Genomic DNA, 18,319 nt, shown 5'->3' on the forward strand with positions numbered 1-18,319 from the left:
GGGCATATACCCTGAGAAAACCGTAATTCAAGAAGAGTCATGTACCACATTGTTCATTGCAGCTCTATTTACAATAGCCAGGACATGGAAGTAACCTAAGTGCCCATTGACAGATGAATGGATAAAGAAGATGTGGCACATACATACAATGGAATATTACTCTGTCATAAAAAGAAATGAAATTGAGTTATTTGTAGTGAGGTGGATGGGCCTAGAGTCTGTCATACAGAGTGAAGTAAGTCAGAAAGAGAAAAACAAATACCGTATGCTAACACATATATATGGAATCTAAAAAAAAACCAAAAAAACAAACAAAAAAAAAACAATGGTTCTGAAGAACTTAGGGGCAGGACAGGAATAAAGATGCAGATGTAGAGAATGGACTTGAGGACACGGGGAGGGGGAAGGGTAAGCTGGGACGAAGTGAGAGAGTGGCATGGACATATATACACTACAAAATGTAAAATAGATAGCTAGTGGGAAGCAGCCACATAGCACAGGGAGATCAGCTCCATACTTTGTGACCACCTAGAGGGGTGGAATAGGGAGGGTGGGAGGGAGACGCAAGAGGGAGGAGATATATGGGATATATGTATATGTATGGCTGATTCACTTTGTTATAAAGCAGAAACTAAAACACCATTGTAGAGCAATTATACTCCAATAAAGATGTTAAAAACAAAACAAACAAAGAAAAAAAGCTAAAACCTGGGAAACAAAAAATAATTAGTGAAAAAACTACTACAAACAATAAGAAAATTCAGCAAAAATAACATAAAATTAGCTTATAGAAAACAATATTTCATATATTTAAACAGTGACCAATTATAAGATATAATGGAAGGGATTTATAATATCAAAATATTTTTAAATAAAATAGCTAGACATAAACCTAACATGAAATGTGTAAAACGTATATGAGAAAACTATAACATTCTCCTAAAAGTCACAAAAGTAGACTTGATGGAAACACATGTATATTTTGGGATATGACTCAGTGCCATAGAAATGTGAATCTCTCTAACTTATGTATAAATTCAGTGTGATATTGGGTGGGTGGGTGTGTGCGCGCACATGCGTGTGCATGGGTGCACTCTTTTGTTTTCTAGAGCTAGCCAAGTTGATTATAAAGGTCATATGGAAGAAAAATCAAGCAGTAAGACAAGAAAGGGAATACTGTTTTTGAGGGTGAGATGATTATCTCAAAAAAGTGACAATAAAAGTGGAACTAATAGCAATTACAGCAAGGTTGCAGGATACAAAGTTAGTATACAGGAGTCAATTGCTCTCCTATATACCAGCAAGGAACAACTGGAATTTGAAATTAAAAACACAACATCATTTACATTAGCACCCCAAAATGAAATGCTTATGTATAAATCTAACAAAATATATGTAAAACCTATAAGAGAAAAACCACAAGACACTGATGAAAGAAATGAAAAATCTAAATAAATGGAGAGATATTCCATGTTCATGGAAAGGAAGACTCAATATTGTTAAGATGCCATTTTTTCCCACCCTTATCTATAGATTCAATGTAATCCAAATCAAAATCTCAGCAAATTATCTTGTGGATGTCAACAAACTGATTCTAAAGTATGGAAAGGCAGAAGACCCCAAATAGCTGACACAACACTGAAGGATAAAGCCAGAGGACTGACACTACCTGACTTCAAGACTTACTTTGAAGCTACAGTAATCAATACAGTGGGGTACTGGTGAAAGAACAGACAACTAGATCAATGGAACAGAATACAGACCACAGAAATAGACCAACACAAATACAGGCAAATAATCAAAGCAATTCAGTGGAGAACATCTAGTCTGTTCAACAAATGGTGCCAGAACAACTGGATATCCACATGCAAAAAAAAAAAAAGAATCTAGACAATGACCTTAGACCGTCCATAAAACTTAATTCAAAATGGATCACAGATCTAAATGTAAAAGGCAAAACTATAAAATTTCTATAAAATAACATAGAAAATCTAGGTGACCTTGGGTTTAGTGATGAGTTTTTAGATTCAACACTAAAAACATGATTCATGAAAGAAAAAAATTGATAAGGTAGACTTTATTAAAATTAAAAACTTCTGCTCTGCAAAAGACACAGCCAAGAGAATGAGAAGACAAGTCACAGAATGGGAGAAAATATTTGTGAAATACATATCTGATAAAGGACTTGTATCCAAAATATACAAACAAAATACTTAAACCTCAACAATAAAAAACCCAAACAATTCAACAAAAAAGTGGCCAAAGATCTGAAGAGACACCTCACCAAAATGACATACAGATGGCAAATAAACATATGAAAAGATGCATTAACATCATATGCAATTGGGCAAATTTGCAAATTAAAGCAAGGAGATCTCACTACACACCTATTAGAACAACTAAAATCCAAAACACTGACAACGCTAAATGCTGGAGAGAACATGGAACAAAAGGAACTCCCATTTATTGCTGGTGGGAATGCAAACGGTACAGCCATTTTGGAAAATGGTTTGGCAGTTTCTTACAAAGCCAAACATACTCTTACCATATAATCCAGCAATAGTGCACCTTGGTATTTACCCAAATGAGCTGAAAACTTATGGCCACACAAAAACCTGCATGTGATTATAGCAGCTTTAGTCATAAGTGCCAGAATGTGGCTACAACCAAGATGTCTTTCAGAGGTGAATGGATAAATGAACCATGGCACATCCATACAAGGGACTATTATTCAGCAATAAAAATAAACTACTAAACTTTCCTTCACATTTTTTTCTGTTTGTTGCTTTAAGAACTAACCCTACTCGAGAATATTTTCTTTAGCTAGTTTAAAAAGAAAAAAAAATATTTTATCAAAAAACAAGTATGTGGCCAAATGCAGTGCTGAGGAGACAATCATCGTATGGCTTTATAATTTTTTTTCCTGCTTCTGAGTGTCATCCGACAAAGCCGATAGGCTTATTCTGCTGGGTTTCTGCTTTTGGGTATGGTTTGATTGCCTTGGTTTGTCACAGGGAAGAGACATTCTTAGATAGCTACCTCCATGTAAGTGAACTCCGGAGAAAGCGAGTTTGCCTTTCAATAAACTGTATTACCCAAACACACAAAAAACCTAAATGGGAAGGAAATCTAAAAAAGAGGGGATATATGTATATGTATAACTGATTCACTTAGCTGTAAGCAGAATCTAACACAACATTGTAAAGCAACTATACTCAATAAAAATTAATAAAAAAATAATAGTGTATCAATATTGGCTTATCAATTGTAGCAAATATATTGGCTTATCAGTTGTAACCCTAACCTAAGATGGTAATAATGGGAGAAACTGTGTGTCGGGAGAGAGGGTATATGAGACTCTACTTTCTGCACAATTTTTCTGTAAACCTAAAACTGCTCTTGAAAATAAAGTCTATTAATTAAAAAAAAAATAAGCAAAGTCAAAGACAAAAAATATTTGCAACTTTTATCACAAAGGACAAATATCACGAATGTATAAAGAGTCAAAAATTGAAAAGAAAGGGACTAACAATATGAATGAAAAATATGGCAAAAGATACAACAGCTAATTCACAAAAAATAAATGCAAATGTCCTTTAAACACATGAAGAGATCCTAGACTCCATTCAAGTAAAAGAGATGCAAATTAAAACTATCCTGTGATACTATTTCTCACCTATCAGATTGGTAAATATTCATAAATATGACAAGCACTCTGACCAGAGGCAGTGGGGAAGAGGCATTTGCATACACTGCTGTTAAAAATGCAAACCAGCACGAGGCGTCTAGGAAAGGGAATTTGCAATGCCTACTGAAATCCCACGTGCATTTTCCTTTGACTCAGTAATCCCACTTCTAGAAATCTATCCCAAAGAGACATTGGAAAGAAAAGCAAAACAGTGTTTGTGCAAGGCATGGTGGCATTATGCGTGATAGCAAAACCTTGGAAACAACCCAAATATCCATCCACAGACTGAATAAAACGAGGTGTACACCTTCATGAAGCACTATGCGTGGCACTGTAAAAAGTCACAAGGAAGATCTCTAAGTATGGATATGGAGAGATATATTTTTTTCACCTATATATTGCTAGGTGAAAAAAAAAAATCAAGGTGCAGAACAGTGTCTGTAGTATACCATCTTTGAGGCTTATCTCTTCAAAAAGAAACAATGGAAGGAAAAAGAAAATGAATACAAAAAGCTTGTCTGGGGGAAGGCGGGATTGGGTGAGTGAAACAAGAACAGAAGCTAGACTTCTTGAGATGTACCTTGTTTCATAGTTTTCACTTTGGGGTCATGTGAGTGTTTACATAAATAAACACAAAATTATTAACACGCATCCCCATATTCCTGGTTCCAGGTCACTGCACACTGCTGTGACAAACATCCTTACACGTCGGACCTTTCATTTCTATGGGATTCTAGAGGTCATGTGTTTTTTAACTTTACATTATGGAATTGTCAAGCATACAGACATTGAAAAAATGTATAACAAACCTAATGTACATTAAAACAGCTGGCAGAACCTCACACAGAAAGAATGACTCCGTGGCTTTTCAATGCAGTACTTTGACTGTGTATACCTGGTGGAATATGCCTTAAAGACACGAAAGAACAACAAAATAATTGGAAACTGGCCACGGGAGCCGAAACCTGAAAGGGCTCCCGCTGATCCAAGTGGGAGCAATTTGAGCATTTAAAAGAATAATGAATGCAATGGACTGAAACCCATGAAATATATAAAATCCATGAATTCATAATTATACTGAAAAAAATTGGTCACCATTGGAGAGTATGAGGGTGTCATTTATTCTGGCTTTCCTATACAGACTGTATTCAGGAAAGCCAAAAAAGTTCATGAGGGAAAGTTTATTTTCCTAGAAGAATTCCAGCCAATCATTTCAGAAGGAATGACAGAGCTAGAAAATCACCATCTGTGACATCTAATGGAATGACGGCTCTAGGCTGTGTCATCAGTCCATGTTTAGACCATTCGGTGGAAGGCTGGTGGATGACTCCATCATGGAGTGATCAGACTGACATGCTCTGAACCCACTGGACAATATTAGCTACCCCTGGGGTTTGCATATGTGGATTACGTGTCTGGGTGAATACATAGGCCTATGGAGGGTGTGCATATAGACACGCATGGGAAAAGACAACGCTGGGTCAGCAGGCTACTGGGTGGGGAATCTGGACGGGGCAGTCCCATTGTGCAAAGCCCTGTCATGTGTGCATGAAGAGAGGCGTAAGTCACCAGGGCACGTACCGTGGGCTCCGCTCAGAAAACTCCACGTGGAGAAGCCTCCCGTGTTCCCAGCACAGCCTCACCCCGAGGGCCCTGGCTGCACAGACCACGGGCTGCGTCCTGAGGCTCTACAACAGGAGGACAGGACGCCAATACAAATGGTTAATGCTCGGAGCAGATACGTTTCTGCAGGATTTTATTACAAAGTCTGGTTCACCAGGAACTGGCACCACACTCCTCCCCAGGAGGAGAGGAAAATCCCGGACAGACGGACGCCAGAGGGGGCCGGACCGGGGAAGGAGGGGTGGGGGGGCCAACTGAGGCAGCTCAGGCACTGGTCAACTACAAGGGCTCTTCAGGACCTACTGGGAATTATCTGAGCGCCCAGTAAGCCCTGATGGAAGGGTGCGTTCTTACCACATGTCTCCAGGGGTTAGATGCACAGGCTGGAGAAGGGAGGGCATAAAGGGAGCGGGGCTGCTCCTGGACGTAAGAAAATGACCACCCAGGGCCGTGTCTGCTCGGATGGGCCCTGGAAGACAAGTGCGTCTTGATCCAACACTATTCCTTAGAGTCTAGGTTCACGATATGGCGGCTCTGATCTGAATTCCAGCAAAATGAGTTAGTTCCTTGAGCACCAAAAATCTCTCATTGTAAGGTGGTCTAGAGATGAGAAGCCCCTGTACCCAATAATGCAGAGATGGTACAAGGTCCAGATCTATTTACATCTGTCTTCAGAATGTAACGATTTGGCAAGATGATACATATGTAAGTGCTCTGTAAACTGCAGGGCACTGTACAAATATCGGCACCTCTGCTACAGGATGCCTTGGACTTTTAACTTGGTGAAAGAAACCAGCGTGAATAAAAACGCTGGTGCTTTCCTAATGTCAGACTCTAAGTTCCAGCCAGCTATGCCATTTTAGATGGCTGAAATTTAATTCAAGTGAACATGAGATCAAGCCTGAAGGAAGGGTGCAGAGAGAGGAAACAGGGTGGGGAAGAGACCATGATGAGGGACCTCAGTGCTTTCCCGGAGGTGCTGAAATGGGAAATAATTAACCTCTGGAAAGCCTGCAAGGTGCCTTGGTGTTTTCTGCCCCCGCCCTGCCGCCGAGGCTGGAAGGTTAATTAGTTTGCCCTGTACGGAAGCGCCAGGCCCAAAATTTAGAAGCACTGGCTGGACGCCTCAAGTGCCCTCCTTCTGAGCAGAAGTCAGAGACGGGGGTGCTCTCTCCATGGGGGTGACCCACCCACAGGGGCAGCTCTCACCCCACCCCCGTCCTCATCCCCTACATTATCCCTGGGGGCTACCTGAGGGCGCTCCTGTGGTGTTTTGCCAGTGGTGCCTTCTGGGCCCTGCCAGGGGGCTCATCTGTCCTCCTGCCGCAGACATCAGTTGGTGCCACTCTGGGGCCAGTGCTATTTTCTGGCCACAGTCTCGTCAGTGTCACCACCCTCCCTTGCAGACACCCGAATTCTGAGAGGAAGCTGCCGTTTACCAGGGAAGAGGCCTTGCCCTCTGGGCCAGCTGGCTCTGCGACCTGGCGGCCCTGCCAGGATGCATCCTCCCCACTCCAAAAGAGGCTCCAGAGGTGAAGGAATCTGTCAGAACTTGTTTTTCTGTGATAATTAGTGCTCTGGTTTCCAGTTGTGTTAAATGGGGTACTTGAGTCCTTGCCTCACCCGGAGCTGGAAAAAGAACTCTCCATTTTCTCTGCTTGTCCTTCAACAACTATGATTTTCCACTCTGGAAGCAAAATAGAGTCACCTAGGGTGCTTTAAAAAATACTCATGGAGGTCCCACCCCCAGGCCAATTAAATCAGAATTTCTCAGGGTGCGACGCTGGCATCAGTATTTTTTAATACACCCCAAGTATTCTCATGTGGAGCCAGGGTTGAGAACCACTGCGGGGGAAAATACACCAACAGCCCTGATAACGCAGCGCCAGATGTGCGGTTCCAATACTTGTTTAGGACGCGTCAGGACTGCCCTTCATTTCCTGGAGTGGCTATTCTCAGGCTCCCAATTCTGCCTGACCTCTGACCCTCCCGGCACAAGATCCAGCCTCCAGTGCACTGAATCCAACTCCAGATGCCAGGCCAGCCCCATCTCCGGACCCAACCTGTGGTCTGGTTTCTGGAGCATCAGAAGCAGCGCTGGGCAGGCTCCAGACAAAGCCAACCCCATACGCTCCTCCCCCTCTGGATGGGGTCTCCGGCCAAAACACAGATGCACACTTGGCCCCTTGCTCTTTGGCAACGTGGACATGCCCGGCCCAGGGTTCTCGTCACCCCCGATGTCTGCAGGAACGCTGGCTGGGGCCGTGATGGTGAGAAGAACACAGAGCACCTCCAGAGTGGGGCCTTGGCCCCATTCCTGTTGCCCACCGGCTACTCCGGACCCAGCCCAGGCGGGAGTGTGTGCAGCAGCTGTCCCGGGGGTGAGAGCTGCCGTTAGGATGCTTGTTACCAGCCTCCTGCCGACAGCCCCGGACCCCCAGCATCGTGTGCCAGTCCAGCTCAGTCCATCCCTGGGCTCCACAGCTCCAACGTGCCACTGCTGGTGATACCTGCTTGAACCAGTACAAGTTCTAGGAGCGACAGTCAGCTCATGGTGCAGACTCATCCAGGTGAGCCCTGACCTGATCGATTCGGGAATCACCAATCCAAGTGCACGATGAGGGCACTCCCATGCTGGACCCCTTGGCTCCCCGCAGAGTTCCCTGCTGTTGTTTCTGAGAGCAATCAAGGTATTGGAAAGGCCCTGTTGCAGGTTCAGTTGTGTCTCCCACAAATTCCTATGTCCAAGTAATAACCTTCAGTACTTCAGAACGTGATCTCACTTAGAAGGAGAGTCGGTGCAGATATAATTAGTTACGATGAGATCATGCTGTGGACTCAACCTAATACGGCTGGTGCCCTTCTACGAAGAGGGATATTTGGACACAGACACAGAGGGAGAAGGCCATGTGATGACAAAGGTAGATATTAGAATGACACAGCTGTAAACCAAGGAGCACCAGGGACTGCCAGGAGCCACCAGAAAGAGGCGGGAAGCAAGGATGGAGCCTCCCCTGCACATTTCAGAGGGAGTGCGGCCCTGCCGACACCTCATTTCAGATTTCTAGACTCCAGATCCATGAAAGAATGAGTTTCTGTTGTTTTAAGTCACCCGGTTTGTGATACTTTATCAGGGCAGGTCTAGGAAATGAAGACAAGAGGTAAACTCAGGCCTGGTTTTTCAGTTTCTCCTCCGAGTGAGTTTCTACAGGTTAGGATGCTTGCACATGTAACAACCAAAACCCACTCTGACTGGTTTAGACAACAAAGGGGATTTATTCTATATATCCAGTTGCTTGATAAAAAGAGATCTGCATGCTGACAATATCATCAGATGAGTATATGAACACGGAGGATTACACAGGGGGACGTGTTACTGAGGTTGGGGTGTGGGTATAGCTTTATCATCTCAGACAGAAGACTCTTTCCTCTGAACATGTGCATTCAACTTACTTCATGATTTTCCTAGAACAAAACCATTCTTTACATTTGTGGATTGGAAGGGGATTTAGTATTGGAGTCATCCTCAAAAATGACACACCGGCTTTAGCCTCTTGAGACAAAAGTCTCCCAGCAGGTTTTAGAATCCAGTATGTGCTACCAAGATTTCAAAACTCTTAGTTAGAGCTGCATTGTAGCCAGGGCAGCATCCACTCTGTGTGTGTGTGTGTGTGTGTGTGTGTGTGTGTGTGTGTGTGTGTGTGTGTGTGTGTGTGTGTGTGGTGTGTGTGCGACTGTTAATAAGCCTTTGGGGGTCTTCCCTGGTGGCGCAGTGGTTGAGAATCTCCCTGCCAATGCAGGGGACATGGGTTCGAGCCCTGGTCTGGGAAGATCCCACATGCCGCGGAGCAACTAGGCCCGTGAGCCACAATTAGTGAGCCTGCACATCTGGAGCCTGTGCTCCGCAACAAGAGAGGCCGCGATAGTGAGAGGCCCGTGCACCGCGATGAAGAGTGGCCCCCACTTGCCGCAACTAGAGAAAGCCCTCGCACAGAAACGAAGACCCAACACAGCCATAAATAAATAAATAAATAAATAAATAATTTAAAAAAATAAATAAAAATAAGCCTTTGGTAGAATAGTCTGAATTTGCCCTCAAACAGTAACTCTCCAGTTCCTTTTCTGATTTATTTCTCGAGCACCGTCACCGAGCTCTACCCAGGTGGGACAGCAGCTGGAGGCAAAGCATTCCTCAGCATGAGCTCACTGCAGGGCTGCAAACATGACAAATTCTCAGGAGTCCAGATACCGGATATCCCAGCCCTGCACACACTGCTGTCAGAGAGAGAACTACAGACTCTTGCTTGAGTTTCTCCAGCAAGGGAACAAAACCCACAAAGAGCGCTGGACGCTTCGCTCAATCCTGTGGGCACGTGTTATATGCTAATCAATGCTTTTGCCACCTGGCAGTGCGCTGTTTTGAGCAATTGTATGTCTATAGGAAATAATAAAGTGATTCATTTTTATCTTGAAAACGTCAGTAGTTAACATACATTCTATCAATATTGCCTTTTGTCCCCAGCTTCTGCCTCCAGTATTTAATTGTAATGTATTGTAGTTGCAACAAGTTGAATCAACTGAGATTGAAAAATGAGATGTAAAAAAAAAAAAAAGTGGAAAAACATATCCTTTGTGGTCAATATTCATCTTGCAAAGGGTTTTTTTCTGTAAGGAAGCCTGCCAAGAATGGGAAAGACAATGAAGATAGAAAGTGATTCACTGAATCAGCAGCTTCAGAGAGGTCAGAAGGAGACAGAACTGGCCCTTGTACTTGGCAAAGAGAAGAGAGTCAAGAGGTTGGCTGGAAGCCCCGGAAATGTATCCTGTGAGACGAAGAGAGGGGTGTCTGTGACCACGCAGTGGTCAGGAGGATGGGGTGGACGCCACACTGCCGGGGGAGGGAGAGGTGCCCCCAGCCGCCTAGGACATGACCTCCGCCCTCCCACACCTTGGCTCCCATCAGGGCCCCTTCCCTTTCCTGGAAGTCAATGTTCCCTTTATGTCAACAACCTCTCCATGACCTTAATATTCTCCACCCGCCAGGCTCCTGCTTGGGTTGTCCCAGAAGTGACCTTTCGGTCAGAACCTCCTCAGTAAGAAGACTGGCTCCATTGGGTCACTCACCTGGGACCCCCGGCACTTAGCTCACCAGACTAAGAAAGCTGAGGCTAGAAGATGTTGTCAAACAAAATCTCCCTAGACTTTCTCCAGCAATCATGTCCTGGAATTATCCCAAGCATTTTTTTTGTTTTTTTTTTGGCTGTGTTGGGTCTTCGTTGCTGTGCATGGGCTTTCTCTAGTTGCGGCGAGCAGGGGCTACTCTTCGTTGCGGTGCGCGGGCTTCTCATTGCAGTGGCTTTTTTTGCTGTGGAGCACGGGCTCTAGGTGCACGGGCTTCAGCAATTGTGGCTCGTGGGCTCAGTAGTTGTGGCTCATGGGCTCAGTGGTTGTGGCTTGTGGGCTCTAGAGCGCAGGCTCAGTAGTTGTGGCGCACAGGCTTAGTTGCTCCGCGGCTTGTGGGATCTTCCCGGACCAGGGCTCGAACCCGTGCCCCCTGCATTGGCAGGCGGATTCTTAACCACTACGCCACCGGGGAAGTCCCCAAGCATTTTGTAATCCCACCTCAACCTTCCAAAAAGTCTCAGTGAAGGAGGAGGAAGTCAGTTATGTATCCGCTGGACATTTGTTATTGTTACCTGCCGCCTGTGGGCCTGGTACTGTTGGTCGTATTTGGGATACTTCATGAAGACAGGCAAGTTTCTACTCTCATGAAGCTTACAACATAATGAAGGGATGCTGAACAAAGAAACACACAAACTCGTTTCAGTATTGACAAAGGATATGAAATAATTAAAATGCAGCCATGCAGTACAGGGTGACTTCGAAGGGACCACCTTAGTGTGGGTGGTCAAGAAGAGCCTTCTGAGGGGGTGATATCTGAGCCAAGATCAGAACAGAGAAGGAGGCAGACATGAGACCATCTAAGGAAGAGGATATAATGGATCTAAGTGGGAAGATGCTCATCTTGTTCAGCAGGAAGGAAGCCAGTGTGAAGTGACTGGTGACTCTCAACAGAGGCAATTTTGCCCACCAGGGGATACTGGACAATTGTGTTGCCACACTGTGGGGGGAGGCGGTGCTCCTGGCAGCTAGTGGGTAGGGCTGGAGATGACTCTAAACATCCTACAGTGCACAGGGCAGCCGCCCATGATGAAGAATTATCTGGACCAAAACGTCACTGGTGCTGAGGTTAGAGGGTAAACTCGGGGGTGAGAGTGGCAAAGGTGGGCAGGGAGGTGATGGGGCCGTATTGGGCTGTGCAGCCCTCATGAGAAGTTGGGGTCACTCTAGAATGATGGAGGCCACTGAAGACTGCTCCTCTGGAACCCGGCATGGTCTTCTCTATTTTGCACTGATGGTTCTGGTGGAAAACTGACAGGAGTGGTACCACAACAGACCCTCATACAGAAGCCCAAACAGAGAGCAGGGGAGATGCAGAGACATGGATGGATTGGGATATGCTCTCAAGATGAAACAGACAGCTGTCGGTGAACTGGCTTGTGTGCAGCGGTGGGGGAAAGAGGAATCAAGCATGATTCCTGAGATGTTCGCTGGAGCAACTGGATGGTTACTTGTGACATTTTTGTAACGAGAAAGACTAAGAGAGGATTCGTTTGTGGTAAAAAACCAGAAGCTCTGTTTTTGGATGGGATGAGTTTGTGACACTTATTAAACATCCACATGCAGAGATACGGCAGACAGTGGGCTATCACCATATAGATGGTATTTAAAGTAGATAAGATACACTAAAGTCCATCAATTGTGTGCCGGTTTATAGTAGACTACTTAAACAGTAATACTAACTTCAATATCAAAGGGGGGAAAACAAAGGAACATTTTTCCCTCTTGCAGTTTGCATAGAAAAAGTTGGTTAAGCTCTAATAATATATGATTCTTGGAAGAATAATTTTTTTAAAAGAGGCAGGACAATGTGAACTAAGAAGATGTTGACAAATATAGAATGATCCAGCAAAAGTAGTTAAGAATCAGGGCTCAGAGAACTTGAACTTCTTTCCGGCACCCCAACTTCACTTTCCTGGTTCAATCGTTCCCCTGGTGGGGTTGCTGTTATCCCACTTCTCCGTGAGCCACCTCCCAAGCATCCGCAAGGACCACTGAAGAAAGTGCCCCTCTGTGAAGCCATCTCTGTTCCTGACCCGAGTGGCTGCTCTTTTCTGTGCATTGAGACACTTGAAATCCAGTCCTTCCCACAAGCCAGGCCTATGTTAATGTCATATCCTCTCACTGAGTGCTATGACTATGTACTATGAACCCCAGTTTGCAGACCAAGTAACTAAAGCACTGGGAGGTGAAATTGCCAAGGTCACCCAGCTAGTCAGAGGCACAGTCAGGATTTGAACTCAAGGCTGTCTGCTCCAGAACTCCTGCTCCTATTATTTTTTCAATGACTTTTTTCCTCCACTAGACTTTCAAGTCCTTAAAGAACAAACCAAGCCACACTGGGTTCACGGTGAATACCAAATGTCCTAGGTTTGCAAAGTGCCCCATATTTGGAAGTAGTCTTGACATTTGAAATCCTATCGTGAAATCACAGCTACAAGTTTCAGTCTCTAGGCATTTACAACCCAGGCCACTGAAATCTGCTATAAACCACCAGTCACTAAAGGAACACTTTGCAGAGAGGAAAAGTAGAAATCTTGATTTTTCTTCTTGAAGCTGAGATGTTTATTTAAAAATCAGCCCAAAGCTGTATCAGAATTTTCTCTTTACTGAATTTCCTTTCTTTTTCTAGGAAGAAAAAAAATATATCACTTTCCCCTTTTGTAGCAGGTTCTATGGGGAATTCCCTGGTGGTCCAGTGGTTAGGACTTGGCACTTTCACTGCCGAGGCCCCGGGTTCGATCACTGGTCAGGGAACTAAGATCCTGCAAGCCACACAGCATGGCCAAAAATAAAACATAATAATAATAAATAAATTGTAGCAGGTGCTCTGACCTCATCACTGTCCTCCCTCAGACAACACTGCCCCACACACTGACCTTCACCATCGTTATGGGGCTGCATTTACTCTACATCTGGAAACCAAGGCACATCTTCCTACACTGCAGAGAGTAACAGCTTAGCTCCCTACCTCTTGCTCCAACTGTTCATAAATTTTAAGCAGGATAATAGCAAAGATGTTCACTGCAGTGTTATTTAAAACAGCAAAAAGCTAGAAACCATCCAAATGACCACCATTATTGATGTAGTTAATCAAATTGTGATACATTCACCTGACAGAATATTACCAGCTTTTTAAAATGTTTACTAAGAATTTTTATTAACAAGGGAAGATGATCACCACATAATTGGAAAAAAAAAGGATATTGAATATAACATAACCACAATGTGTATTAAAAAGTAGCACTTACAAGATTCCCGGAACACTGCCTTGTTACCTCACCACCATCCAATCAGAAGAAAGTCACACACCCTGCAGCCCTCACCCCAAATTTTGCCTATAAAAACTTTTCCCTAAAAACCATCAGGGAGTTCGGGTTTTTTGAGCACGAGCCACCCATTTTCCTTGGCTGGCCCTGCAATAAACCTTTCTCTGCTCAGAAAAAAAAAAAAAGTGGTACATAGACAAAAGACTGGAAAGAAATAAAACAATGGCAATGTGTTAATGGGATAATGGCTCAGCTTTTTTCCTCATTAAGCTTCCTAACTTTTCCAGCTTTTTGTGTGCATTATCTTCTAGTCAGAAAAAGACATTATTGGTTATATTTTAAAATGTGTCTGTGGCTTCTGGGGTGAGAGAAGCCTTTGTTCCATTTCTGGCACCTTTGTAAAGACGGTTAGTCATTTCTAGTGCTGAAAAGGAAGGGTACCAATTAAAAAGCCCACAAGGTGTTTGCAAAGTTGGTGCATTCTTTTATGCATAAAAATGTGTTGAAAGAATATTATGTGCTAGGTGCAGGGCAAGTCCTGAGATACAGATATTAGTAAGGCAAGGTCTCCCCTTCAAGGAGCTTACAAGATGCCCATTTAAAATCTTAGAATGAGAAAAGAATGTGTAAAGAAAGGTGGACCCAAATCCTTAAAGATGAATACGTTTCTATTATCATCATTTTAAAAATCTATCTAGTGATTTAAACAATCAACCAAGTGTAAAAGAGTGACAACCTAAATGGGGGTCCCAAATATTGATGTTTGTTGCAAATCTGTCCCCTAACCTTCCGAAGGTCTGGCTGTAATCCCCCCTTTCCCTCTCCAGTACCCTCCACAGGAAGGTAATGCAACATGCCAGAAATTTCCCGAATATGGTTTGTGCTCAAGTCTTACCTCAGAGTTATATTTCCTCCTCCTATAAAAAGTAGCTCCCTATCCATAAATTGCATCGTACTCGACAGATCTTTCCTTTTTCAGTCATGAGACCTCTCCCATGCTGTCATCTGGTTTGTGACATCCTGGATCCTCCCCAAGTACAGACCAGCCTGCCCCCTTGCTCTCCTGGGCAGTCCCTCTTCACTAAGGCAGCGAGAACACAATTCTGTCTAGTGATAGATCCACAGACACATCCCTCCCCCCAAAAAAACCCAACAACAACCAAAAAAACCCAAAGCCCTCTTCCTTTTCTTTTTCAGCTAAATTTTGCAAGATCAGATCCATCTAGCATGAAAAGGTCCCAAACTATCCAAAGTGCTGACGATCCCTGAAGCACTCCCAGTGAGACAGGCAGTTAAATGCAATGGAAAACTGCTACTTGCTCTAAACTCAAACTTTTGTTTGATTAAGGATTAATCAGGGGGGGATTAATCTCCTGCCATAGTGCTGTCCTGGGAGCAGTGAGTGACGGAGCTGGAAAGGACCCAAGGCTGCTGCGTCCACAGCCTTCCTGTTACAAACTGAGGTCCCCAGAGCCCAAGGGACTTGCCTGAATTCCCACTGTTGGGTCAGAGCCAGCAGGCACCTGGCTCTTATTCTCAAAGAGGGCTCGGTCCCAGGGGTTTCAAACTTTTACTTCTCAGAGAAAAACAAAGCTGCAGCCTGCAGTATGTGTGTGTGTGCTTGTGCGTGCGCGTGTGTATTAATACATCACATACATGTACCACATGGTGAAGATGGTCTCATCCACGAAATGGTTAAAAAATGGTGATAAGAGACAGTTGGGAGCCAGCCAGGGTGCTCTGACACCTCCTGGCGGTGACCTGACCTGGGGCTGATCCTTGGAACCCTCTGAGCCTCAGCTTCCTGTGTAAATGAGGATTATAATAGTCTTCACCTCCCAGGGCTATTGTCAAGATTACGCCAACCACTAAAGTAAAGCAAGTGTCCAACACTTCTTTAAAGCCGTGTATGAATTTAACTCTCACAACTTTCAGAAATGCAAACAAACAAAAAGGGAAGTTCTGATATTTTCTTCCCACACCCAGTGGTTCCTCTGGCGCATCCCAGGGCTGAACACACGCCCCTGGGGAGACCACACTGTCCTCCACGCTCCCTCCCCGGCTGGCACTGGCCAGAAACGCACCTCCTCACAAGGCTTTGCGCTGATGGCGCTGGTGTCCCTCTGGCGCCAGCTTTGTCCACACACCTTCCCCTGGGGCCCAGCAGCGGTCCTAGCGCAATCTTATGCAACCAGGCCACAAGCATTTCATCTGCTGGGAAGAGTCCTGCTCCCTGAGAAAACCCCCGAACGGTGCCTGTTCCAAACTGTCTTCGGCTCATGTCATGTGAAGAATGACATGAGAGCAGCGAGCTCCCAAGGCTGCTCACCGCGGTGACAATGGCTGAGATTCATTAAAGGCATAAATCAGCTCATTGTCCAGACTGCGGTTTCCACTTGGTTTTGGATAATTTACTTAATACTTATTGATCACGGAGGATGTGAAATGGCCTGTCCTGGGCCAAATCAGCAATTTAAAATAGAGAGATACAAGGGAATGCCTAACCACGGCCAAAGTCATCCGTTCCCAGGAAATTCACAGACACACCCTGGGCAGGTGACCCTGGCGTGGTGGGTGGGAGCAGCTCACCAGGCATCTCTCACAGCGCCAAGGAACTCTATTAAGTTCAACCAGAGGAAATGTGGGGATGCAGCCGATGTCTAGTCCGCCCAAACAGCTGAAAAGGGTTCCACCTCATACCTGTGCCAACGCGCTGCCGCTTGAAGGGCCAACAGCAGGACTCAAACAGGGGAGGGGTCTCTCCGCACCGAAGGGAAGGGACTCTCCGCAGAACAGCGAAACCGTAGTGCCCCGCGCGACCTTGCAGCTCCTGCCAATAGCTGAATTAACACGAGTCACGTTCATCAATCCAGGGAGGAAAGTAACATTTTGCTGAGTATCAGAAACTCGTAGTTAGTTCTGGTTCTCACTCCGTCAGAGAGATCACCACGGCGGGCACCCCTGAATTTCTTTCTCACAACCCTGGGTAAAAGCGCTGCAAAATAGAAGCAGAGGAGAAAATAAATGAATCCACACGTCCAAAGCCACCCAGAGGAAGGCCGGATTTCGGCCCTGGCTTAAAAAGCTCTTCCCTCCTGCTCTCAGGTCGCCGGGGCCAGGCAGGAGTCGGCGGCTCCCACACCCGGAGGCTGAGCGGATCTCCTGGGAGTCTCTTGGGGAGAGCGGGTGATAATCCTGAACTTCCGGTGATTCTCCTCCTCCCGCCGCCGCCCACACACCTCAGCCTCGGGGGCCTGGGGAAGAGTGACTCCCTGTCCAGTCACACACCTCAGCCTCGGGGGCCTGGGGAAGAGTGACTCCCTGTCCAGTAAAGGCCGAGTCCCTGTGCTGCTCAAAAGCCACCCAGGCCAGTCCCGACTCAGGGACACAGCGCTGGGGCCACAAATTCCCAATCAAAAACCCGGACCCCAAGCGTGACCAGTGTGAGAGGACTTACAGGAGGCAGTTTCCAAATGTTTGAAATCAGGCGAATTGGGATTTTCGTCCATTACAGGGTGGACATTTACGGTGATTGCAACGCACGGGAAATGCAGGGATGGGGCCCAGAGGCCGCGGCGCGAGCCGCACAGCTGCGCGTCGGGGGCTGGAGGGCTCAGGCCGAGCGGACGGCACCTGAGCGTGAAGACCCTTGAGAAACTGTTTAGTAAGCACCTGCCTTGCGCCAACCTCCCGGAAGACGAGATCTTCTCTCTCAGCCCCCTGGCCTTGGCCAAGGTCTGCGGCCTCATCTCACACCCTCCGGCCCTGGGTCCCCGAGCTCTAACCACGCCACCAGCCTGAGGACGCCAGGCTTGCAGCCCCGGGACCCGCCTTGCAGGGCGGTGCCAGCGCTCCCTCGCGGGAGTCTGAGAGGACACACTGAGCATGCGCAGCCCGCGCTCCGCCCCCTCGGGAGCCGCGTTCTCAGCTTCCTCCCCGCCCCCAGGGGGCGCTCTCTGCCCCAGAGCCCTGAGGGCTTCCGCCTCCGCCTAGCGGGGCTGGGGAGCGGCTGACTGCTGAGGGGGTTCCGTAGTCGGAAGCCCCCTCACCCAGTGAGTGACACAGCCCACATTCTCCATTGTCAGCGTTAAGCAGTAAAGGTGACCTTTCTGCCCCTTCTGCTTATTGCTGTCTTATTTCGCCTTTGGTTCAGAGCCGGGCCAAGGAGGAGGGAAGCTGATAAGGGCCCCTCCCCTAATATCCCAACACTCGCGGTCCCCACCCCGGGGCTTTGACCTTGCAGCTTCCTCTGCTTGAAATTCTCTGCCTCCAGATCCTAATTGTCTTCCTTTCATCAGGTTTTAGGTCAAATATCATTCTTGATTCCATTCTCCTCTTCTGTTTTCTTCACATTTTTTTTTTACATCTGAAATAATCATGTTCATTTTAAAAGATGTGCTTATTCATTGTCCATCTCCTCCACCAGGAGGGTTTAGGAAGTAGAACTGACAGGACTTGGTGACCGATGACAGGTTCGGCCAGCGTCGGGCTTGCAGGAGGTGCAGGTTTGAGGTACGTTGGGTTTGTGGCGCCTGAGTCCTGCGAGGGAGGTGTCCAG

Source organism: Eubalaena glacialis, chromosome 15 (genome assembly GCF_028564815.1).
Source record: "Eubalaena glacialis isolate mEubGla1 chromosome 15, mEubGla1.1.hap2.+ XY, whole genome shotgun sequence".
Classification (NCBI taxonomy): Eukaryota; Metazoa; Chordata; class Mammalia; order Artiodactyla; family Balaenidae; genus Eubalaena; species Eubalaena glacialis.